Source organism: Anas acuta, chromosome 2 (genome assembly GCF_963932015.1).
Source record: "Anas acuta chromosome 2, bAnaAcu1.1, whole genome shotgun sequence".
NCBI lineage: Eukaryota > Metazoa > Chordata > Aves > Anseriformes > Anatidae > Anas > Anas acuta.
In genome coordinates, this window is record NC_088980.1 from 15,095,265 (window position 1) to 15,122,785 (window position 27,521).

Consider the following 27,521-nt stretch of genomic DNA (forward strand, 5'->3'; position numbering starts at 1 on the left):
AAGGAGGGAGGTAAAGACAAGACGAAGACTAAGTGAGGAAGACAGTGCAGTGAACATACTAGGGGGATGTCAATCTACTAAACCTTACCATGTTGCTATACCTTTATTTCTGTCTTCACCACCATGTGCCTGAGAATATATCCCATTGGACAGAGATACTCTGGAAGATTTTTTTTTCAGTTAGTTGTGGCAGTTGCCAAAGAACCCTTTCATCTCTCAAGGGAAATGTGGGAGTGCCTTGGAAGTTGCTTCATCAGCATCCTAACTGAAGAGCACCTCATCTAAGTGAAAATGGAAATGAAGACTAAATTATTTTTGCAGCTGTATTGACTATCCCAAACTTAAGGTACTCCATACTTGGATTAAACATTTTAATGTGTGTGTCATAAGAGATTACAGCTAAAACATATGCAGGACACCTTATGGACTCTGTATGGATATTATACTTGTGATCTTAACAGGAAGAAGATGGACGAAATGTGGATCCAAATTAGTATGCTTTGGAGCAGGTCTCTAAGCTTCAATCATTAGACAACTATACCTAGACTCATCACTCCAAACTCCCTTTAGCCAGCAAAGGCAGATATTCACACAAAAGTAATTCACAAAACCTCTTTTGCATGTCCCTATTAGAATAGATTGTGCCTTTGATTCCAATGGCAGTATTGATTACATCACTTCTGACAGTAAAGAAAGCTTGGGACAGTTAGTTCAGGAGTAGACGTCTTGTTTGTAGAGCCCCAATTTATGTCCTTTATGTCTTGTTTGTGTCTAGAAATAGTTAAGTAATTTGTGAGTTGGTGTCTCATGCATTGGTTCTGAAGGCCTTAGTCCCTTTGGTTGAACTTTTCAGCACTTTCTGCCCCCTGAAGACTCCTTAAGTCATTTCATTCATCCTAGGACATCCCAGATAGACATCACTGATAGTATCTTCAATTTTTCTTATCACATTTGTCACAATAAATTTGCTGGGAAATCTGTTCAGCATTTCCAGTATGAGTTATTTACATGTTCCAAGCTTAAAAAAAAAATAATAAAATCTACTTCAAAATGTCTAGAACAATCTCATCTGCAGCTGTTTACCCATAGTTATTTGAGTGGCAGAGTTGTTTAAAAACAGTGACCAGCACTGCTTAATAATAAAGAAAAAGATAGTTGTGGTTTTTTTGTTTGTTTGTTTGTTTTTTCACGTTCTTTCCCTTATTCAAAAACAATTAAGTGAATGCTTTAGAAAGTTATGAAATATTGAAAATAAAGTGCAAGAATGGAAAATATTATACACAATCAATTATAGTTATCACTGTTCTCATGATTGGGATTTATAACATGTATCTCTTCTTGCAGTAAAAAAGACATAAAACAGGACATGAAATTAGTTGAACAGCAACACCTTTTTCTCTATGTTTTCCTGAGTACCAGACTTCTAAAAATTCCCTAACTATGACCAGTTTCCTCCTGCAACACAATCACATTGGGAGTAGCTTTTATGTCCCTATGTGAGAAGCATTAGACAGCACAACTATGTGAAAATACAAGGCTAGCTAGCCTTACTTAAGGCAAGTAAATGAAGTCATATAGGATGCTGAAAAGTGGGACAACCTTAAAACAGTGGGACATCTGGCTACCCTATCTGAGATGGAATTGAGCAGCTGCTGAACTGTCACAGGAATGCACCACAAAGGCACACAGAAATTGCTGTTCCAGTTCAAACTAATGGTACCGGTACCAGATGCTTCAGAGGAAGACGTAAAACTCCCATAATAGGCAATTATACAACAACATGTTGGTGAGGGAAGTTTCTCCTTTAAGATCCAGACATTTAGTGCATGATTTATAGCCTGAAGAATGCGGGTTGATTTATGTCCTGGAGAAACCACAGTTATCCTTATAATTCATATAATGTCTAACCCTTTCTTTGAAACTTCTACATTCTTTGTCTCAGTTACATGTTATGGTAGTTGTGTATTATTAGGAACCAAATATGGAGAAATACTGCAACCAACTGAAATGCAGGGAAGAATGCAGAGGGAAAATGTAGTCGGTGATGTAAATTAGAATATGGCCAAGAGGTAAGGAATAATCTCAAAAAAAAAAAAAAAAAAAAAAAAAGTAACATATTTTTGCTTCTAACCACATAACAGCGCTAGGAATGGCAAAAACATAGCCAACAAAGCACAGGTTGGAGGCATCCAGGTGTGAGGCTGTGTGGATGGAGGGAGGTGGGTATGAGCATTGTCAGTTGCCTGGATGTGGCCCCCTGTGCTTCCTTGTGTCAGAGCTGCTCACAGCCACTCTAGCAGAGAGGAGAAGCTGAGAACAGTGAGGCTCTCTAATCTGGTTTCCTTAGGCATTGAAATGTAGCCTGAAGAGGAGCATGTCTTAACTCCCATCCTTCTCAGATACTTAGATTGCTTACTCTCACCACACAGTACGTAGTCCAGTATTATCTTTGGGTAGCTTGAAGTTCAAATTTTGACCAGGCTGTTGAACTGGTTCTGAGAGCTGTTAAATGATAGACTAAGCCAGTAGATTTGTGTCATTGAGATGGCTTCTCTAAAGAGGGCATTAAATCCCCATTGGTCAGGGTTGCTACAGTAGACTGAGCAATTTTTTTCTCTCTCAGAGCATGAGCATGTACTCTAAACTATTTATGTTAAGAAAATGCATGCCAGGATCTGAATGCTTGCTAGGGGTATGACATGACAGGCACACATGCTACAGCTGTGTACATCCTGCTGCTGCCAGAGACTGTATTTCATTTTGCACTGCTTAAAGGAGTAGTTTAAATTTTATGGCAACCCACAAAGTGCATCAGCATATAAACACATTCTCATCTGAGAAAGGGGTTTTGGTCCATGCTACCACTTTTGAGCCAGCAAAAAATGGTAATAATACAAATGGAAGAAGTTCATTTAAACATGAGCAGACTAAATAGTTAAATCACCCAAACATTTCTCAGATTATAAAACTGTGAGGAGCTACTGTGTTAATCTAATCCAATCTGTCTGAAAGACAACCTGTTGTGAGTTACAGATTGTCAGAGACAGAGATTCCACCATTATCCTTGTTAAATACTTCCCGAGGTTAATCATTTTCCTTTTAAAACTACTGCATCTAAATCTGTTTTTCTTTTTTTTCAGATTCGGTGTCCATCTACTTCATCTTGTTATGTCTTTGTCTGTTGGACTGAAGAACCCGTAATTATCAAATATATTCTCTCCATGGAGATACTTATAAACTGTGATTATGTCATCTCTTAACCTTTCTTTTGATAAACTAAACAGATTGAACCTAAGTTTACAAGCAGTATTTTCATGTCTTTTAACCATCCCTGTATTTCTTCCCCAGATTACCCCTTTCTCCTCACCAGTTAACAAATGTCTTTGTAAGATGGCAAACCCCAAAATTGGATCCATTAATCCAGTCACAGACATGCAGATACAAAATATAAAGATATAACAGCCCAACTCCTCTACACTCTTCCAAGACTCACAAAAGCCATATTTGTTCAGTTATAAGACCGTTTACATTTTGAGACCTACCAGTTAGCGAGTTCTAATAAACTCAATGTGTGCAGTGTTGACTTTTAGTCATTACAGTTCCTTAAAGAAAATGTTTGCTGGGCAATCAGATGAATGCCTGACATAAATCTATGTATATTGTATCAATGCTATTTACCTTTATTAATCCAGTTTGTAATCCCATCAGAGAAAGACATCTGCTTGGTTTGACAAGAACTATTTTCATAAACTCATGTTGATTGACATTTAATATATTATGCTCTTTTGGAAATTGCAGTATCCCAGTTGATAACATTTCATGAGGAATTATTCCATCAACTGCTGAAAGACTATATTCTGCCCCTGTGGAAATTCTGTGGGTCATTTTGTATTAAGTAGATTCTAACTTATATTAAACCTATTTCAAACTTTTGTCATATACTATAAAGCAGCCATCACTGCAAAGAGGCTCCCTTATACAAGTGAAATGGTTGTGGTAAGAGTGTAAACACTTCACTACAAATTAAACTAAGCAGGTAGTCATATTTAAGCCTTAGGCTTCCAGAAAATCAATCTTCCCATGTGAGAAAAACTCACTGATCTATAGCCTACATGAGTGTGTTTATTTAAAAAATACATTACATTTATTATGATAACATAGGTCAGTATATAAAAAGATGCATTAAACCCAAACCACTTAGATTTCTGAAAAGTCCATGTACCAGTGATAATACCATTCTAGTAGACAAAGAAAATTCTCATCATTAATTACAAAACAGTTTACCCTCTTAAAGGCAACAGAAATAACAATCTGTATTCCAGAAGTGAACTGCAATGGACAGAAGAATAGTAACATGAAATGTAATCAAAATGACCAAAGTTCACATAGAATAGGTCTGAAAATCAGTAGTGGGTTCTAGGGTCCTACAACCTAGACCATATAATCAAATTAAAAATAAATTGAGGGAAAGTGACTATCTAGGCTTTCCTGGTGGTCTGTAATCCTACTATATCCTACTGTAGGTCAATGAGAGCATTGCAGTTTAGAGCACTGTGGCATCTTGTCTTTAATTTATCCATCCAGGCTTGTTATATATGCAATGCATTGGGATAGATAAGCCTGTAAGAAGTTTGACCTAAGACAACAAACTGAATTTTCTTAAACAGGATAGTAAGAAATTACAATAAAATCATGACTTCCTCATCCTTCCTCCTTGATCTCTGGGGCCTGGACACCTGTTTTTCCCATTGCTACCTTTCTTCTGTGGAGACAGATCTTTTTTTGAAACCCAACTAGAGAAGGAAAAGTTGTTATCCCTCACCCCTACTTCCAGAGCTTCCAAGCACTGGAACAGAATATGGGGATCTGGATTTGATTCCCTTCTCTGTATAAAGAATCTGAACTTCCATCCAACTCCGTATTAGTCTATAAGAAGAGATGTAAGGATGTTAGGAAGCATTGTTCTCATTTCTGCGTGCTGAAGTTCTTCCACTATATGTGATCCATTTAAACAATGAAATAGAAAAGAGAGCAATGACTCTAAATCCCAGGGTTTAAATCACTCACAAGAATGTCCAATAAAAAAACATTTTATTAAACGAGACACTCTCTTACCCCAACCTCTGTTATTTGTACTTAGTTTCTCTCTCAGTGAATGTTAATTCAACCATACAAAGCAGAAGAGCCTCAGCATGGGAGAACAAGGGTGTCCACACCTTTCCACTCAGGCTGGTGGTAAAGACACACTCCAGGACACACAGGTTGAAGGCTTAAACCCACCCAGACCTGGGAAGGAGCTGAGTATTTGTCCTGGACTGGTGTTCTACCCACTGATGAAGTACATCACTTGCTGCATTCCTGTTTTCTGGCTTTGTTAGAGATACATCAGCTCTTAGGTTTGCTCTAGAATGCACTGATCATTTTAGGAGAGTCTTTGTGATTTAGGACAAGATTTAGGCCAGAGGTATGTCTCGAGATGTTTTGGGAGTCTACCTAGGATGGAAATTTAAGACATCCAAGGAGTATTAATCTCACCAAATTTTAGTTGCCTTACACTTATATGCTTAGCCTAATTTGTCTAGGTTCACTCTATATAGGCTGTGATTAAATACATGCTGCAGAGAGCACGTCACTCCAGCTATCATAAAAAGGACACCTTGCACACATACCTGTTTTGCTCCAGTGACTACAGGGGGAAGCTAAACAATTCACTCAGATTAGACACCTCTATTTTATTTTATTTTATTTTATTTATGGCTAAATTAAAGTAAAATGAAGCCTAATCCTGAAGTCACAGATATACAAAACCTTCAGGTTTAAGGGACAGTTAGCAAAGGAGTTGTAGTGTTAATTTGTGCATCTGAAGTGACCAATCCCATCTAATAGTCCTTCTGGTTATGGCCCAGTCTTTTACAGTGAGATTGAAGAAAAAAAATATCTTGATCATTTCTTTTCCAGAAATTCAAAATCATCCCTTTGGAATTCACCTTGCAAGTCTAGCACTATATATAAAGTATGATTCCTGCTTTCTGTAACAAAGGACTCCCCTGTCCTTTTCCCTTTGACTGCACCTGCATAATCCCAAGAAAACATTATTTTCAGAGCTTAACTCCACAGATTGGTTGTGTTCAGTTGTGCCAGACCAAATGTACTTTTCTAAGCTCCAATTCAGATATCAACACAGTTGACACAAAACTGACCTGAAGGCACATGATAAAGTCCAAGACTACCTGGCCAGAAGCAATCAAAATTTCTTTGTATTAAAGTAAAGATAACCGCTTATTAATTGAATTTTCTATATCCTTGTCTTATCTGACTGATCATCAGAAATGTATCTGCTCTGACTGCTGGCCACTGACTGGTAAATTGATTCCTTTCCTGAGTATAGGCTTGTGACGAGTGACCACAGAGAATGATTCTGCACAGATGAGAGATATCTGAAATTTCCACACTCCTGATCTCCTGAGTTCCTGGAGAACGTGAATTATTGTTTACTGTGCGGGAGAAGGATAAAACTAAAAAGAACATTACCGATCTCAGAGAAATTGAGTTTTCTATTTGATAAATTATTCTGATAAAACAATCTCAAGTAATATGTTTATGGGTGTTTTTTGTTTGTTTGTTTTCATTCAATCAACTATATATATATATTTCCCTCTAAGAATGGCACAATGTGGACAAGGCTGTCAAAAGGGTAAAACTCAGAGCAGAAAAGACTTGCACACATCTTCCACCATGCTACTGAGATTTTTTCTGAGATTGTCTGAGTTGTCTAGATTAGCACTTTTACTATTGCTTGCAATGGTTGTAAGACCGTGTATGTAAATACCATGCAAGCATAGCCAAAACTAATGATAAAGAGAAGGAAATAGGGTGGGATTAACTGCTGGAAAACCTGGAAGATTCTTCCAGCACTTTTGTGTTTCTAAGCATCGTTGCCAAGGCCTATAATTATACACATTAGATTCTTGCACCTGGGTTAATGGCGTAAGCAAGTCTGAGAGCCAAGCCAAAATTGTCATGTGACATAGAGTCAGTAGCAAATCACAGATACGCTGAATCAAATAGTTTCTAAAACTTTCTTTGCAAACTCTCCAGGAGCTTAGTTGACCCCTGTCAACCTTCCAGTATGTTATAGCTAAAAAATGAAAAATGCAGAGCTTGAAATGAAATGTACAGAAAACTGATTCAGCTGTCATTTTCTGATACTGAGAAAAACAGATACACTAAATAGGAAGTGCTTCATCTTTTTTCTTCCACCCCCTACTTCAATTTTTAAGGACAGAAAGTCACGTTTTCTTATACACAGAAAAAGGCAACTCATTTTCCAACTAAAACAAATATTTTTCTTAAACCAAATTTTATTTTCCCAAATATTTCACAGGAGCAGACTATGGTGCTGAAGAAGTTTAGTCAGCTGTGCAGATTGACTTTTGAAGTGTAAAATAAACCTTTACTTAACAGATGTCAAGAATATGACTTTGTGAGATAATGACAGGTTTTGTAATAGGTTGGTGGTGGTTCTTTCTAAGTGGAATGAATGAAGTTTTGGTGCCAACTCTTTAAAAAATGACAACATGATTATTAACAATTGACTGGAATCAAGAAAGAAAAAGCAACAACAAAATTAGTTATATATCTTTTTTTGTGTGCTTGGAAGGCACAAATTGCTCACTACATTTGTGAGTCAAATTGTGCCAAAACACAACTGTCTTTAGTGGGTACACTCATCCTTCATTTGGGAGCTGCAATGGAACTGAAAGAAGATAACCCAAGAAGATTGTCTTAGATCCAGCCTTGATATACCAGGAAAAACTGACCTCTTCCTTAGGCCCATCTTCTTCCACAGGACCTGGATATTCTGATCCCACACCAATTTGATGACAGTTTCAGGAACTGACTCGTCCCTTATCCACTCAAAACCAGTCCACTGCTCCACCAGTTCTTACAGTTTCTACTTTTAGGGAAGGAAAGTGGGAACCACTGAAAGAATAATGATTTCTACCATCTTCCCAGTTAACAGGGCTGGTCAGCAGTCAGCATGGTCAACTGCACAAGGAAGGCATTAACACTCCCTCTGAAAGTTTCACACAGAGCCAACCCTTTGCTGTGCAAAACACCAGCAGTGAAAGCTTGGAAAAGCTGATGCACCTGAGGTGAATGGCACTAACTTTCACTGCTGGCTGAACCCATTGGTATTTGGTAGTGATTCCAGCAAACTTTCTCATCCTCCAAAAATAGCCCTGTGGACTGTCACGGTGCTGTCTGGCTGGCTGTGATTGTTCTATACTGTCAGCCAGAGTATATCATCCTGAGCTGTAAACTGAAATGTGGGCTTATTGCAGGATTTGGAGAAAATATGAGGGACAATTTTATCTGTGGCGGCCCCACTCTGAACTTGCTTGATGGCAATCAGGAGTCGCTCTATGCAGACCTGAGAGCGTGAGCTTTCACAGAGGCTGGGTCCCATTAGAGGGGAGTACTAACATGGACATGTGTACTGACTCTTTTCTTACTTGCTGGCCTTGTGCCTGAGAGCCAGACCTGCTTCTATATATATCAAAACTGTTGAAGTCCCATGGGAACAGCTATCCTCTGCCAGTGAAACCATGTGCTGCTCATCTCCTTGTTAGTGCTATACTGCCAGCTTCCAGCCCTGCCAGCTGACACACCACTGCAGTGATGGCCAGTTGTCCCCACCTGCCTTTTGGGTCACCCACGGGCCAGTGCTCATCACCTCTCTGGCTTTCTTATTACTGTCCTTCAGACTGACCTTTCCAGTTCTTCTCCTGTAACTCCAGCTTGTCACTATTTCTGCCCTTTGGTCATTCTGCCCATTTTTACTGGGATTTTCTTCTTGTTGGCTCCACACTACTTTGTTGAAATGATGCATTTTCTTTCCTCTCCCCTTTTATTTGAAGTTTACATTGTTGTTTCTCAGATTTCCTACCCAACCTTCAGGATTCTATGAATCTTCTGCAGCCAGTTTTTTTGGCTCTCCTCCACACATTACTTCACCTTTCCTTCCATCCTATCAATACACACTTGACAGCCCTCTCCAGTCTGTTGCTCCTGATTCCACTGTCTGCTATAACCCTGAATATTCAGGACAGGGCTGTAAGGAGGAGAGGGATGAGGTAAAATCACACAAAATTGTACCCACCATTGTACATAGATACAAATGTCATTGCAAGTATGAGGTTTGAGAGGCCAGGCTATTAAAAGGTGACCATTAGTAGCCAGGCCAAATGTTATTTCAAAGCATCCCATCCCCTCCCCTCCCTCTCTGAATTGCTATATTTACTTTCCAACAAAAGCTAATGAAGAAAAAGAAAAATCTTTGCTCTGCATAGGGAATTAATGCAGCAGGCCTGCAGTGGCTCTTCTGGAGCCTTCCTCATCTACAAAGAAAATCTGTGTAAGTACCCTGTAAATACACACCCTCAGCATTTCTGTTAAATGCATGCTATTTACACAATAGCCCATTACAACAGCCCATCTGTCAACCCTCTTTCATGACCACAGGTGTAGGATGAAAAATTCTTTTCAATGGAACACTGAGGGTCTTTGGAGGAAAGCTTGTTTGCCACTATGTAGCTGGGCCTCCCACAGAGCCAAGAGCTGCAACCTTCTGGGGCTTCCATCCATGGCTGGCCTTTAGTCAAAGAGTGCCCAGGGCAAGCCAGAATTTCATGCCTTTCCAAAACGCTAATTGATTGGGGATAAACATTAACCTAGAATTTCAGTCATGCACTCTAATCTTAAGCATGCCGGGCAGATGCCCAGCTAACCCACCCCTCAGGCTTACCCTACTTCAAGGGTCTTTATAAGACCCAGGAGGTCATGGAGGTTCAGTTCATTTTATTGTACAGAGGACTACAAAGCATCTAAATGTTTTTATTTTTAAGAGCTTCCCTGCAATTCAGAAACTAATTGTGAAAGCATGGACAGAGACGTGGCATGTCCCAAGCTCTTAAGATGGACTTACTGGTTCAGAGATCAGAGCAATGAACCAGCACCTCAACTCAGACTGCAAACTGAAGCCAAGTGATTATTTAGATTACATAAACACTTATAGTGACAGATAATCCACCCATTCCCTGAACTCTAAGAGACATCTTGCCCTTCAAAAAATGTCATCATAGGTTCTCAGCAGATCTGGCAAAGAGTATGGGCTGTTTCAATACTGCTGGCCAGAGTCCAACACAGAGCATGTAAGTCATGGCCTCCCACCCCACCACCAGTGTGGGAATAAAGTTTCTAAGAGGCAGTTAGAAATCAAAGAAAGAATGACAGAGATTTTTGTGACACTCTAAAACTATTTGCTGAGAGTTGTAAGGCTGTTAGCCTTCTTGATTATTTATTTATTTATTCCCCGCATTGCCACACACTTCAAGCTCAAAAAATAAAAGAAAAAGCAAAACAAACAAACAAAAAAACAACATGCAATAGCCTGACCTTAAAGCCAGTTTGCCCTTTGCATTGCCCCTTGCATTGGCTACATGGAATGTATTTATTGTATTATTTTTTCTATTAACTTTTTCTCTTATTCTGCTCATCTCAACATTTGTTTATAATTCTGCAAAATTCTTTCTCTTTCCCTTTTTATATAATTTTCTTTTATTGGAAATGATTCTTTCTAAGCCTGCTACGCCAACTTTATCCTAACAGAATGTGGAACCAGTAGTATTGAAATTAAACTTTTGAACCCAAGGTGTTTGAGTTGGTTCAAACTTAAGTAAAACCACCCAGAGACCAAAGGTCCTCCTTATGTTGAAAGAAGAAATTGGAAGATAAGACATGGAAGAAGTGATGCAGATAAACCTCTAATTCTCTGAAGCATCACCAGCTGAGGATATGTCCACACTCTCCAGTGCAATACTACACCTTGGTCTGTTGCCCAAATCCACTTCAAGCAAAAGCACCCTGACACTACCATCTTATCTCAGGTCCTGGAGGCAGAAGATTTACATTTTCTTAGCACAGGACACCAAGTAAATTAACTCTGCTCCTCAGTGTGGCTTATTATTAAAGGAACTACTTTGTCCTGAAGCCAGATGATAAACTGGCTTGGGAATATCTATAGTATGCTTTATGGTACAATATAGACATGCCAAATCAAAGCTACTTTTCAGTGCAATCTTTCCTGTGAATGCTACTCCCACAAATGTCAGTCAGAATCACATTTCTGACACAAAATGCCCAATGACAGCAACTGTGAAGTGTTTGGGAGTGTGCTGCCTTCCAAATTTTAAGTTTTCTATGCATTTAAGATGTATAGCTGTCAAAAATAGAAGTTCTTCCATTATTCTTTGTCCTTTCAATCTTTTATTTTACAACTAGGCATCTTCTCTACCATCTGCCTTCTTTCCCACAGATAGTCAAGTTTTCTGCCTTAAATGCAAAGTAATGGGTTATGTAGGCAGGGATGGGGGATCCATAAGACACCAAAATATAGTAAATTCTATGAAAAATATGCGTATCTAGAATACTCACTTCTAATGACCTAACTGCCCCATTGAAGCCCTAATTGCCCCATCAATGGCCTATTTCAAGCTCCAGGAGTGTTGAGGTCTGAGCTGTGGGAGAAAAGTGTGTGTGTATATATATGTATATACATGTATATGTGATATATATGTACGTGTATATACACACTTTATATATATATATGTATATGTATATATATATATATATATATATATAGTGTGTGTGTGTATATATATAGTTATGTATATATATATGTTCTGGGTATTTCCTATGTTCTTGACTATGGATCAGTTCTAAACATCTGTACATTTTTCTCTGGGTCCTGCCCAGATTAGGCTGGTGAAAAGTGGTACAGAACACTATAATTCTTTTATTCTAGGTCTGCAGTGTCTGCCTGTCTTATTTGTAGCTGATGGCTAAATTTCTATCTGATACAATTGCTGAAATAGCCTTGAAATGGGAACTGCCTGTAACTGATGTAGTGATGTCTATGAGCATTTGCAGAATCTAAATGATGAGCTCCAAACACTGGCCTCTGCTGGAGTTACACATCCAGTTCTGTTTCTCCCTGTTCCAAAAAGACATATTCAAACTGGTGCAGGCCAGGAAAATCACTCCCAGTTTGATATGGGGAATAGCTTTTATATTAGGAAAGGAGACTGGGAACAAGACTACGTAAAAGGGTAGAGGTTTAAGCTGTTCTTAGAGAATACTAGCCAGATCACAGCACTCTACCCCCATGACACAGCTGGGTCACATTTGACCCATTCAGAGTATGGCAAGAGTAATTTTGGTTTCTCTGTATCTATACAGTTGTGGTAGGTTTAGCCTACGAAGACAGAAGGTGTGTTTACACCAGTGTTTTGATTCAGATCGAGAGTATACTTTTGAAGTAGATCTCCTGATCTGTTTGCTTCACTTTGCAGAATGGTTTTAGAGCACACCCTCTGGATTCCTTTCAGATTAAATTAATCTTATATGTGATAGAAGTTCACCTTGTGATCTCCAGCCACTGTTGGGGGTTCAATCCATGGGATCACACTCAGCCAAGCAATTAGAGGGATGTAGTCCTGGATCATTCTTTTAGCAAGACCTTAAAACAGGAACAATTTTTGAAAATGTTTTAAATTTATTGAAAGAATTACACAATATGACTGCCTATGTTAAACAGGGGATGGGGAAGACTTTGTCATCCCAAGAGTTTTCTCCCACTTCTGCCTACTTATAAGGTATTATGTGTTACATTTATTTCAATATGTGTTGGCTAAGAACTAGAAAACAGTACTTTGAATAACAATGAAGCAAGAAAAGAATGATTTGAAAGAGAACTTTACTTCTTCCCTCTCCCTGTAGTAACCGTCAAGGAGCCAAGGCAAGATCTGTAGCACCAAGCAGGGAAAGCTTGGGTCAAAAAAGCATCCCTCCCCACCCCCCCCCAAAACATCACAACTGACTAAAGAAAGCTGACTTTGGGAAACACAACAAATGCATCTTTGTTCTTAAACTTGAACTAGATTCAGGGAATCATTTCAATTTAATTTAAAGAGGGTAGATTTAGATTGGATATTAGGAAGCAATTTTTTATTATGTGGCTGATGAGGTACTGGGACAGGTTGCCCATAGAAGCTGTGGATGCCCCATCCCTGGAAGTGTTCAGGGCCAGGTTGGTGGGGTTTTGGGCACCTGTTCTGGTGGGAGGTGTTTCTGTCCATGGCAGAGGAGCTGGAATTAGATGGTCCTCAAGGTCCTTTCCAACCTAAAAAATTCTATGATTCTATGGTTCTAACCCAGAAGAAGTATAGCATTATTTGTGGAATGTCTTTGCAGTATAGATATATATTTGCAATATAGATTGTCTCTGCAATATAGAACTGGTTGTCCAGAGAGGTGGTGGAGTCACTGTCCCTGGGGGTGTTTAAGGAAAGGTTGGACGTGGTGCTTAGGGACATGGTTTAGTGGGTGACATTGGTGGTAGGGGGATGGTTGGACCAAATGATCTTGGAGGTCTTTTCCAACCTTAATGATTCTATGATAGATAAACATTTGCACACATAGGTGGACCGTCTTTCACAGACAATGGATTTACTTCCTTTTTCAGTCAGTAGAGAAACATTGGGGAGTTTCTTATGACTCCTTAATTCTTTGCCAGGCTTACAAACAAAATTAGAGTAACTTGAAGGTAGTTGTAAATTTTACAGACTTGCTCCCAGGGTATTGTGTCTTTTGTGCCTTGTCAGAATGGATTCAGGTCCAGTACTTCTTCAATCACTGGAGCACACACAGACTAGCTGGCACACGCAGTCTCACCCAGCAAGACTATCAGTATTTGGGCTCTGTCCTTTGTCCATAACAGAACTTCATGTTTTTCTGGCATATGTCCCATGACAAAGCCAAGAAGACCTGGAGCTGTCAGGGAGTGATGCAAAAGAAACACATCTCTTGCATTTCCTAAGGCTAATATGGCAAGAATTAGATTCTGTCCCTTTCACTGTTTTCTTTAAAAGTTTTGTTAGATTATACTTGCTACACAGTGAATTTTGCAGAAAAGTCTGAGCACACAGACATCTCTGAATGGTCAGTTCCCCAACAGGAATGGAAAATTCTCTGAGGTACACAGAAGGTGAGTGGTTTTGTGATCTGTGAGCAGGACAAAGAGTTTGGGAATTCTGGGCTTCTCATCTGTTCAGGGTTTCCTCTGAGTCCCTGGGGATGTCACTTTAACTTCTGTGCCTCAGAACCCACATCTCTGAAATAGAGATCATGAAACTACTGACACGATCTGATAATGTGTATAAAGACACTTTACATCCTCCAATGGCAGGATTGTACAGGTCCTAACAATCATTAGTGTGGGCTGAGAGATATACAAAGTGAATAGATAGAGTTCCACTCTAAGAGTTATTTAAGGAAAGTGTAGGTGTAAGACCAATATAAGTCATATTGAAGAAGCACTCTTTCTTTGTTTTATTATTAATTTCTCACTTGGCATTCAAAACATTGAGAGACTAATGAATGTTAACACTTGTGTATGTTTTTCTCTGTTACTGAGGATGCAATAGCTCATAAAAGTTGGACAAGTTGTTAAGGAACAATGTAGAAAGACATAAGCTTAAGAAATTTGAGCAAAAAATAATACCCTCTTAAGGGGGAAACTTTGTTTTTGTCTTTCTGGCTCTACTCGTGACAAATTTAAAATAGCATGACAACTCATTTTTCAACAATGAGGAACTCCAAAGATTTCAGTGTGATTGTTACTTAATTCTGTCCTTTCTTTTTTTTTTTTTTTTTTTTTTTTAAATGTTGTTTTGAATGACCTTCTTCAAGTGAATGACATTAAATCATATATCAGTAACAGCCTTATGGAATTACATCAGGCACCATGTGTTGGCTCTGCCTGCTGTGTCTGCCCATCTCTTTTAGTGCCACAGCTGTTTAGTGCTTGTTCATAATCAGAATGTCTATACAATTCCAACAAGAAACAGTAAATCAAGTATCATAATCAGAGTTATCTTGAAAGCCCCGCAGCAGTCACCAAACCATCTGAATGCTCTGCTACCTGACATTTATCCTACATATGTGAAGGTCAAAGGCTGACATTAGGTCAAATGAGGGATGTTCAGATCACTTCAAAACTAGAGTGGGTCTGGAGAGATCTGGGGATGAAACCATGATTCTGTTGGTTTCAGGATCAGTATTTTGGGACAACCCCATAAAACATTGTAAGTAAATTTTTGTTCTTTATAGATATAATCTTTCCAAGCAACAGAATGAGGAGAATTTAAGCTAACAAATAGATATGCAAATATAACTGTCATTACACATGCACTTTAAGGCAGAATCAGTCAGAACTCATGCCAAGAAAAGTGATCTTGCACCTACCACTGCAGGCTGCTTGTTCATGCCTTTATGTCACCATTTCTCTGATTAAGTTCATAAGAGAGTTCATATGAATGGTTTTGCCAGCATAACAGAAAGAGCAGTGGGAGGATAGTGATGAACAGCAGAAGTAGAAGGGTGCTGGGACTTCTAAGTGACACTGGTAACTCATGTTGCTGTAAAAGTGCAGCTTATGCCTGCAGCAGAAAAAACAATAAATCTGTTTTCAAGAGAGGGTAATTTGTGTGATTTGTATGACTACAAGACTCATCTCCTTATCTATTCATGTTTGTGACCATGGGAAAATCAGCAATGGGCTTCCAACAGCCTGATGACTAGACACTGACTTATAGTTTTTGATGTCATTTTCATACAGGCTTTTCTTCTTGAAAATAAATGGAGGGAAGATAGATTTGCTTTCACATTTTTGAAATCAGAGAAGGTTTCAGCTGTACTGGCCCAGTAGAAACCTCACATGTGAGATTTCTGAGACAATGTCAGTTTTGCATTTCAGATGTTCTTGTAAGAACTTCAGCTTTCTTTATGGCATTTAATTTTGATCTGAGAAACGGGATCTTTCTGGCTTGAATTCAGTCCAAAGCCACAGGGAAAGCTGAGGTCAAGAACTTGGGCAAAAATCCCACTAAAAAGAGACAAGAACCACTGCTGAGGAAATTCTTATACAAGTTACATTCTGTTACACCTCAGTAAAATGCCAGATCAAGTGCCTGCCAGTCACCACGCAAGTTAGATTCAAAACAATACTGTGGTCACTGGCACACTTTGAGTCGCTATTGTTCCTCATAAGAACAACTTAGGGAAGAATGTGCAAACCAGTCAAGGCTCACACACTGGGAGCAAAGCCTGCACATTCAGTTCCCAAAACACACACTGGCAAATAGACCTCTTCCATTTTCACAGCAGTGCTTAAACTGTTCTGCTTCAACTCAGGTGCCAGACCCATCTGGACAGCCATCTACCATCATCTCTGCTCAGCACATGGGTGACATACAGGAGCGGAGGGGTTTAGTTCCCATATGAGCCTAACACTACAGAATGTGGCTGACCAGTCACAAGACATGAAACCCTACAGCTTACTCACAGAATGTCCCACAGATCTCTGTCTTAAATGCCTTGTCTCATTAACATGCCTGCAATGGGCACTGAGTGTTGCCCAAAATAAAGCAATCTGGCTAAGACAATGCCAAGGAGATATTCATGGAGAACCAGCAAAATTTCTAAAAAAGTACAGACTCTTACTTCCCGGTTTGCCATGAGGCTATGAAAGGGACGGTGGCCACCCCAGGCAAAGTAACTGCTCAGGATGTCCCTTGAGCAGCTTTGTGCAGCTCCCATAGCTGTCTTACTTCTTCATTTTACAAAGGCATTTGATATAATTGTTGTCCATGCCAATGCATTTTCCTCCTTTTGTTAGTGACACGTGAAATTGCCTCAAAGGTTCTGAGAGTATTCATTCAGGATTTATGAATGGGCTTTAAAGCAGAAAACCTGCTGTTGAATATCCATGCTCTGTCACACTTTGAAAACCAGTTGCGTAGATGGTTAAAATATAACTTCTGTGAGATGGGTTTCCTCCCACTTGGGCAATTACTAAAAAAAGACTTTGCAGACTGGGACGTCTCACAACAGAGCCCTTCTTCCTGCTTCTCTGCCTACGGCTTCATAAATCTCTGCCTGTGACATCATAATCTGTTGCTGTGGGAATCCTGCTGGTATCACAAACAGAGGATTACGACCTCAAAGTGGGAGCAAACAGAAAGAAGAGATTGGTTCCGTGAGAAACAAAACATCATCAGGGAAGATAAATAGATCGTCCTCCCAGACCTTTCAAGATCAGGTCCTGGAAACCTGAGATCAGATTCCAGATTGCCGTGTCATAGTAACCTTATGGACAGTGTAAAGGACTTGCTAAAGACTCCCTTCACATCCCCCTACAAAAAGCTGGATAAGGATGCAAGGCAGATAGATATATAGAACAAGCTGTTAGGCAAAACATAGAAAAAGATCTGTTTTTTTAACGATAAGGTAAATACATTCCTACTAGACACAATAAAGTAGCTATATTCAAATATCTGTATAAACTGAGTTTATACAAAGAAAGTTCCATTCAATCTCCTGCTCATTTAATGATTATTTTTTTCTTGTACACTCATCTTTAAAGAAGACCATGCATGAGATTTTGGTGGTACCACTGTGGAGACCTGTGGGTAGGATTCCTAATGGGAACAACTGCAAGAGGCACTCTGTGCAGGGTGCTCACATCTGAGCAGCTTGGGGACACAGCGGGTCACAGGCAGGCATTAGCAGTATCATGCTCCTTACGCTTGCTTCAGTAAGAAGGAGGAAAGTGCCTGAGGACATTCAGCACGCCCACGCTAGGCCTGACCGAGATCCCCAAGAGTCTCTGCAGCCTTGGAACCAAGGTCGGGACTCACAGGAGAACTGCAGCTGGGAAAGAACACGGGGTTTGGTGCTGTCCTTCAGCCTTTCACACAGGGCTCCTCCAGTGTTTATCCTTTATTACTAATCTATTCAAAAAGAATATGAAGGAAATGCAAGATCAGTAAAGGCATATGCAAATATAACTTTTTTCTTGTAGGTCATTGCCATAGAAACTATTGCTACAGGATCTAGAGAGACATGGCTGGATCATCAGGGCACAGAAATGAGGGTCTCAGGCTCTTGGGTCCAGAACCATTAACACTTTTGATGGTTTGCCCCATTTTCAGACAAATTATTTATATTATTTATCTTGGTATTTATATCTGCTAAGTGAGAATAAAAATCCCAATCCATCTCACTGGAATGTTAAGAGAAAGCCTCATTTTGTGTGGGTAGGCAGCTAGACAAGGCAACACAAGTGCTTTCTGGAGTGACTTTTAAGTGAGGTTCAGCCTCTGTTACTGACTCAGGTCTAGGGAGTCCTCACATCCCACCACCCCAAAGACCCTGTTCGTGTCTCAGGGTAATAACTGAGTGCCACCCAGCAGGCCCTTACTCTTCACAAAGCAGTGAATGTGCTTACAGTCACTGCAATATTCTGCGTTGTATCTTATAACATGTGCAATGCAATGCTGCTGCACCATGGGAGGCACATGGAGGTCCCTGGAATGGCTCTTGCCTTCAGTCACCATCATTCTTGTTCCTCTGGGTAGGTATTGAAGAACTCCACTTTAACTTTGTTTAATTACAGTTGCTTCCCAAATTTTCCTGGGCAGGCAAAGATACAGGTAATGTGGCAGTCTGTATTACATCTTGAGAGAGTACTGGAGTGGAGGGTACTTGGGAAGTCTGCAATAGTTGTTGAAAGCTATTTGCTGTCTGGTTTCTAGGAGACAGCATGACTCATTGCATCTTTCCTTGTAGTCTGCACCTCTCAACCATTTATCAACTAACACACTTGATCAAGACTGATAAAAAATCTTTTAGAAAAATTATAGAGAGCTTCAGTATAGAATAGGGACATTAAAGTGTGGAAATAAAATGATTGCTGAAGATAAGGTCTGCTCCACCAGCATTGAAGAATGTAGGCTCACATTCATCCCGAGGGATTTATTAGTGGAACTCCCACTAGTGCAAGTAATAAATGTGTGCATAAATCCCTTTGTATCTTGACAATTTTCCCTTAAACATGCTTTCACTGAACTTCTTAGTCAGCAGTCTTTCTGTGTGTGGGGTGTGTTTATGTCTTTAAATTACTATTGCCATTATTTAATTCAGTGCCGTCAAATATACTGAAATTAGAAAAGAGCCTTAATTTTAGATGAAAAGTATCATTTGCATATGCACACCTTTATAATGACAATAAATAATAGTAATAGCAATAAAAACAGTAATGGCCCAGAATGTGATTTCAGAACTGCAAAAAAAAAGCAGAAGTGGATTTGGTGCAGTAATCATAAATAAGTAATAGGTTGCAATTAACACATTGCATTTCAAGCTTTGAAAGAAAAATAACACTAGTGTGATAAGGCTGTTTACTGCAGATCATTTAGAATAGAGGTGTAAATGGCATATATGACATTTCACAACTGTATATGCCCACAGATTAGAATGCAGGAAGGAAGGCAGAGACATCACATATAGATTTCAAATGAAAGTTCAGCTATTGCTGTAGAATGTAAAGATTAGGTCTTATAAAAACAGCACTCTGAATGCCTTTTCTGACAAGCAAGAATACGTTGTCAAAAATTTGATTCATCAAATGTTATCTTCACTATACAAGAAAAATATTCTAAGACCTGACAAAGCTCAGAAAGCAGAAAGTAAAATAAAATAAAATAAAATAAAATAAAATGACAAAATGACAACTGCCAAGACAGAAAATAAAATAAAATAAAAAATAAAATAAAATAAAATAAAATAAAAAATAAAATAAAATAAAATAAAATAAAATAATAAAATAAAATAAAATAAAATAAAATAAAATAAAATAAAATAAAATAAAATAAAATAAAATAAAATAAAATAAAATAAAATATAAAATAAAATAAATAAAAATGACCACTGAAAATAAGAAAAGTCCTTTTTATGTAAATATAGGCTTCCATTTAGAGGTTCATGAGATGAAATACTCCATTCATGGAATATTTTAAAAGGCAGAGCTGGAAAGTATGGGTGACATTTTCCTAAGTGTGTACCTGCTTTAAAACTGTAAACCCCATTTTTACTTGGTTTAGACATCTGTCAGTGACATGTTCAGGATGGAGACCCTAAGTGTCATGGATGTGCACCAGAGGATGCAGTTTCAGATCAACCAGATCTACTTCTGAACCTAGGAGAAAACCAGGTGAGGGGGATGGTATAAATGAAAAAAAAAAAATGAAGACACAAACTCTGGTTGAGTTCACTGTCTTCTGCTGCCCACCTCACCATGAGTGCTGGGGCAGCTGCTCCCCATGTAAACCAGGGCTTGGCACTGCTGTGTTGCTAAGCTGACTGGAACCAGAGATGGCTTCCTCCTGGCTGTGGGCTCCATGGTGCCACAGGTGGGCAGTCAGCACAGAAAGGGGGCAGCCGTCCGTGCAGGGCAGCCTGGTGGAAGAGCAGGGGGCAGTGGCAGCCTGGTGCCCCCCTGCCCTCCACACTCAGACCTGCTGCCCCGTGGCTCATGGTGAAGCTTGGCCCCCTTTCCCAAGCATGTTTTCCTTTCACTGAAAAGGCTGGATAATTAAATACCTCATCCAGCCGAAAACTTTACAACGTTGTTTCAGTAAAATTTCCACCCGCGTGCCCACAAAGTGTACACCACACTAATTTCAAAATATGAGTTAATTTAACCAGCACAATGACTGTTTCAACTAATTGCACAGCCTGCCTCCTAGATGCCTGTGCCACTTTACCAATATGTTTTATGATTACCTTGGATATTTCCAATTTAAATCATTAAAAATTAATACATGACCCATTTTGCTGGACAGAGCTTCAATTCCCTTGCGTATCTATTAAAACTTTTTCTTTTTCTTTTTTTTTTTTTTTTGCTACAGCACGAGTCATACAGCATACAGACTACGGATGCATTTACTTGGAGGGTGTGGGGAAGGCTGGCGGCCGGGTGATCTGTTCTCCACTAGCATGTGGGAGAAGCAGGTTCTCTTCCAACCCTCTTGTTCCCCAGGCTGTCATGGGCACCGAGTGCTGCAGAGATAGCAGCAGCAGCTTCTCCAGCTGATTAACCAGAGACAGTGACAGACTTTAGCAGGAGTGCTACCCAGCACTCCAGAGCCAGAAGAATAGTTGCCTCAAAATAGAAGCAGATGGGGCTGTGCAAAACGATGGGACTTTGGAATTCAAAAAAAAAAAAAAAAAAAAAAAAAGGAGTGTGTTAGTGGGGAGGGAAAGAGGGAATTGTATATCTCATTTTAAAAGGAATATGTACACGCTGTCTCTCACTACCAGTAGGAAGATAAGGAGGTCAGGCTGTGCTAAAACATAATAAGCTGTGGTAAACTGTGATTTAAAAATATGTTGAAATCTTTAGTAATAACAGTAGAAGATATTAGTGAAAGTACTGTATTATAGATCATTTATATAGACATACTTATCCTGATAAAAAATCTAAATGGGAACAAATATTTTTTCTGTCATATTTTGGACAAGCTAAATGGACTGTGTGAAAAATAAGGAAATGTCTTATTTTATAAATCAGGTTTGAGTATGGAGCTGGATTTGAAATTCCTCACTGAGATTTTCTGAGTTTTCTGGTGTAAAGACTGAGCTCTGAAGTCAGTTGTCCTGAGTCTCCAGCAGCTTTTACACCAGAGTAACACCTTAGATCTCAGTGAAATTGCCCCTGATCTGTGCTCTGGCAACTGAAGAGAGAATTTTCCTCAAAGGAGAGTTTCCCATTCACTGTAGAAAAAACTAAGGATTGGACTTTAATTTATTGATATGATCCCAATATGACAAATATATATCTTAAAGGGCACATTGCAGGGTTTTAGGACTGCTTTATACTGTGCTGACATGGAACTTATTTCTTCCCACACTATATCACAGGGGTTCTGTAATACCCTCTGAAACACTGAAAATTACGTTTACTGTAGGATTCAGCTCATCTTTGGTTACAAACCTTGAGAAATTCACACTAGAAAATGAGACTGGACGCGCTCTCTGACTCTGAGCTAACTTTCTCAGATCCATACAATTCTCTCAGTCCCCAAAACAGACTAACTACATTAATTCACTTATTGAGAATGTGTCAGGCCCACACTGAGCCCTGATTTGTGTGTGGTCACTGTTTGGGAGAGCATTGGGATGTCGCTGATGGTGCTCACAATTTGACCATATGGATGGTCATGCACCAGTGTACAGGGCTGTGTGATCGCATGGCTCAGTTGAGTAGTATAAAAATAGTCTGAGTGCCTAAGTCTCTCTTCTGTCTTTTCAACATCCTTCTCAGATAAATCAACATCTAGAGATGCCCATTTCTCCCTACTGAGTCTAGAAGTTGTCTATGGAGACTAAGTCACACCTAGACTTTCTCATGCCTAATGTGAAATGTCTGCTAGCCAGAGTGTTTCGGGGACACCAGATACATCAATGGAGAAAGAAAAAGGAGGGCAGATTTTTTGCTGTGTGTGTGCCTGGATTTAGTATCTAGTAAAGCTGATGCTTTGTGTAAAGAAATAAAGAATGAAAATAAGGCAGTCTCTGCCACATGTAGATCAATGCAGAAGCAAGCACTCACTGAGCCAGGCAAGATGCTGACACCATGCCTTTCGCCTCTCTGCTCTGTAAGCAATATAAACAGTAATAGACATTGTATCATTTTAAATTGCATCGGCATTGTAATGCTGATTTTAGACTTGGTTTGAGCCTCCTAGCTACTGTGGAGCAGAGAATATTTACTCTCATCTTAGAAGATCTTACCTGGCGAGACAGAGTGAGCAGCAGTCAATACCATTAGGGTGAACGAGGCCCTTCTGCACTCCCAGCAATTCTTTAGGGCATCGTCCCTGCAGAGCTCTGGAGAATCTCAGAATCAACTGGAAAAACAGAGTAATGGGCATGTCAGCACAGACTGATTAATCATCAGTCAAGTCAGAGTTTGGGGGACACACGTACACTTATCCTAATGTAAGGAGAGTAAGCCCCCACTTACTGCTCCTGTTACCTAATGCTTGACATAGCCTCACTACTCACTTAAGCCTGGCAGAGACCCAGGGAGAGATGCTGATACTCAAAGCTGCAGTTGTTGATTCTTAGAGTGTCCCTTGATGCATCTGATTAAAGCAAATGATCGATACTAAACTTTGAGAAAAACTAGTGTGGGGATGTTACAGATGACAGCCCATGAATAAATAACTCTGATAATGGCATTTGTCTTACTATAAAGCTCATTCATAATTTAGCAAGAATAATGCCCATTAAAGAACACCTAGAATGATCACTGCCAAAATAAAGAGTTATTTGGTTTCTATCTTCTGGGAACTCTCTCATAATTAGCCCAGTATGGAAAAGTGGCTATGAACTCTATATAGTGATTATAAAAGTATCTACTTTCCATTTTATCTCCTCATTTAGTCTTTCTTCAGCACTTTTTGGATGTCTCCTTTTGCTATATGTCCTTTAACTTTGAAAAGAAAAAAAAAAAAAAAAGTCTTCTCTCTCTCTTTTTCTTAAAATAAATTTTAAAAAATAGTAATAAAATAAATAAATAAATAAAAGAAGGATTTGACCCAGTCTTCACTGAAGCCATCAGAAACTGATTTAGGTTCCAAACTTAATACCATGGGAATCTTAAAGTAAATATTGCTCTTTATTAAGCAAATCAGTGTTGCTATATGCTAAATTTAGAGGAAGAAATAACCCAGTTATGTCAGAGAAGTTATATACTTTAATAAAATGGAGCTTGAATATTCATACTGTACAGTTATGTAACGCCTATAAAACGTTTCCTGCCCCACCACCAGAAAAACAGTTTGCAGATGTGTTTTAATCTCGAAATGCTGTAGTCCAAGGCGAGGGGAGAACGGCAATACCAGAACCTCACTCTAACAAAATACAAGTGGTTTGTATTTTCACATAAGGGTTGTGCATATGCACTGGCACATCTGTTCACTATGCAGTCCCACAGCCTGGAATGGATAACACTGACTTCAGGGATTAATGCCAGCCTCACTCGAATAACAAACACTTGTACTCTAACAGTCTTTGCAGTGCTAAAGCAGGATATGTTTCTATGGACAACATGTCAAAATGCAGAGTACCAGCTGATCCTGCCCTCACCAGGTGATCACCTGTTTCTATTTAACATCTTTTATTTAACAAGTATAGTATAATGGTGATAGAGCCAAAGAGTTTCAAAAGCATCCTGGAACAATACTCCATGTGGAAAATTATGGTGTCCCATAGTGTTTCGCATCTACCTCAACTATATTAAACACTACATAAAACAATCCAAATTCCAGACGTTCTCTCTAGATATTGTAAGTATTTCTGAGATCAAAAACATGCCAGAGCTTTAAATCTGTGATTCTGTATAGAAACTTTGGGTTTTGTGCAGTACTAAGCTTTCAGCACACTGCTCTCCTTCCCTGAACATGGCACAGCTGCAACCCAGAATATGACCACAAATGTCACCACTGTCTCTTCTTTTGAGTCTAAATACAGAAAAGGAGGAGGGTGTACAACAGGGTGCTCCAGAGTTCTGCTTTCTGAGATCAAATAGTTCAGAGGACCACTACTGAAATCCAGTCGAGAGCTACAGACCAGCCCTGCAGAGCGATGCCTCTGCAGCCAGACCCTGGCAGTGCCTCTTCTGAAGTAAGAGAAACAGTTTCACAGACCTGAAGGAAAAGGCTATGGAGACTTGTAAGAGGACAGGGGTGGTGGATCAGCTGCCCACAGTCCCACTAACCACAGTGTTTACTGAGATCTCAAACAATGCCCAGGGTTTGCACTGTTATCCCCTTGTACCACCATCCCCTGCATTACTGGTGTTTCCCTCTCTCTTTCCAGGCTCTTTCAGCCCCTTTTACATGCTTAGGTCTGTAGGAATAGAGAGAGTAGGGTGCTGAGCTGTCAGGGCAGATGGATGCAGCACAGCAGGAGACAGGGAAGGGGAAAAAATCTGTAAGGAAAAGTGGTCTTATGGTTCTGCCCCCTGGGCAGAGGTACTGCAGGACAGAAAAACACCCTGCACAACATGAGAGGAACCTTTGCAGGACAACTGCACACATGTGTGTGCACACACAGACACACAAGTAGCTATTCTGGAGGAAATGAGATTAGAGCACCCTGAGCTCGGTTCTACCGCAGACCAAAGGGCTATGCCATGTGGTCGGTTTTCTGGTGGTTTTTCTTTTTCCCAGGGGCAGATGGGGTTTTCGTAGAATAATACACATACACCTCCATGCCCTGAATTACACTTTCCTCCTGTGGCTGTCCAGAGTGAATTGTGGAGAAGCAAAGCACACTAATGCAGAAAGCTTGCTCTGTGTACACTATAGGTGGTGCACTGGGGAGATTCTACTCTCCAAGGACAGCAGCCCTACACATTTAATGAACATTGTTGCTTCCTATTATTTACTGCAAGAGAAAGTTGAGATAGATGTTTCACTAAGGACATCTGCATAATTAGGGTCCATTATTTCCTACAGAGAGGAACATCACAGACAAAGCAGACAGTCCTGCCCCCCACGCCCCCACACCCCTTCACCACCTCCTCAAGTAATTGTTACCTCCTCCACCTCTCAGAGGACTGAAGGCAGAGTTATACCAAAGAAACCTTCATCAGGATAACTGCTTCCTGCAACTACCACATTTTCCCCAGCTTTCTAATGCTAAATATCTTCTGCTTAGGAAAAGTTCTGATCCATTCACTTTATAAACCATGCACTAACGTAAAACTGAATTTTGGCTTGGCAGCTCAGGAACAGAACAGCAATCCACTGAAGCCTGGTCTGTGTCAGGATCTGCCAGGTGCCACAGGCATTGTGCAGACTGTTGTAGGATCAGTCCTGGAGAGCAGCATCATGAGTTACTGCTTCAGCCAACTTCATATTTTTCTCTACTTCTTTCCCAGCAGACCGGGTGACTGCTGTGCATGACTCATGTAGAAGGGTTTATTCAGCCTGTGGTCACCTAGAGGGAAAGAGGGCATGAAAGAGGATGTTGAACAGTTCAAAATGGGGAGGGAAGCGTCAGGAAATTGTAGAATCACAGAATGCTCGAGGTTAGAAGGGACCTTTGGAGGCCATCTGGTCCAAATCACTGTTCAAGAAAAGCCACCTAAAGCAGGTTGTCCGTTGCTGTGTCCAGATGGCTCTACAACCTCTCTGGGCAACCTGTTCCATCACCTGCACTGTAAAGAAATGTTTCTTGATGTATAGAATAGAATAGAATAGAATAGAATAGAATAGAATAGAATAGAATAGAATAGAATAGAATAGAATAGAATAGAAGTGGTTCAGTTAGAAGGGGCCTTCCAAGATCATCCAGTCCACCTTCCTGACCACTCTAAGCAAAAGTTATGCATGTTACTGAAGGCATTATCCAACAGCCTCTTGAACTCTGACAGGCATGAGACATCAACCACCTCACTAGGAAGCCTGTTCCGGTGTTTGCCTAGCCTCCCAGTAAGGACTTTTTTATTTTCCTAATGTCTAGTTTGAACCTCTCCTGCACAGCTTTGTGCCATTCACTTTTGTTCTATTTGTGGTTACCGGTGGAACCTCCTGTTTTCCAGTTAGTGCCCATTACCTGGCACATGTCCTGGCACTGGACACCACAGAAAAGAGCCTGGCTCCATCTTCATCATATTCTCTAATCAAATACTTCTATATATTGTTAAGATTCCCCCTGAGCTTTTTCTTCTCCACGTTGAATGGTCCCAGCTCTCTCAACCTTTCCTCATAGGAGAGGTGCTCCAGTCCTTTAGATTCCTTCATTTCATACAGGTGTTAGTAGATGTTGGAAATGTATAGTCATGATTTATATATTTCATATTAGTTCACCAGAAGTTAGTGGCATAAAATTCTAATATCATAGAAAAATCTAAGTAGTTCTGGAGCATGAGCTGGAGTTCACTGCTACCAACAAATGGAAGGTCCCACTCTACTCCACCATTCCCACCTGTGAAACATTACCTCCTATTTCAGACTATCTGTGACATCTGTTTGCTCAGTCCTACTCCCTTCCCTGTGCTGGTTTGATTTGCTACTCAGACAGAAAACCGGTTTAAGATATGGGAGAAGGAAGGGGGGGGGGGGGGGGGGTGGAGAAGAATAGATTTCTGCTGGCTCAGTGAGTTAAAACAGCCCAGGGAGGCATATAGAAATAATGGAGCAAGTGCAAAGGAGAAAGTAGGGCCTTAGGGGTAGAGACAGAAGAGGGGAAGAGGGCAGTGGTGAGAGATTAACATTTCAATAGCAGCTAACTCTTTTACAGTCTCAGTTGCTCTTAGGACATGTCTCTCCTTTGTATCAACATTAAGGTAGGTAATACCAGCTTATGACATATATAGATTAGGACACTGTCACAATGCTTCTACTTTTAAAGCTACTTCAACATAAACATCACCTGTAAAAAAAAAATAAAAAAAAAATAAAAAAAAAATAAAAAAAAAATAAAAATCTGAGAGGAACATTTTAAATGTGCAAATCAGATCTGAGTTTATATTCATTCAGAAGCTC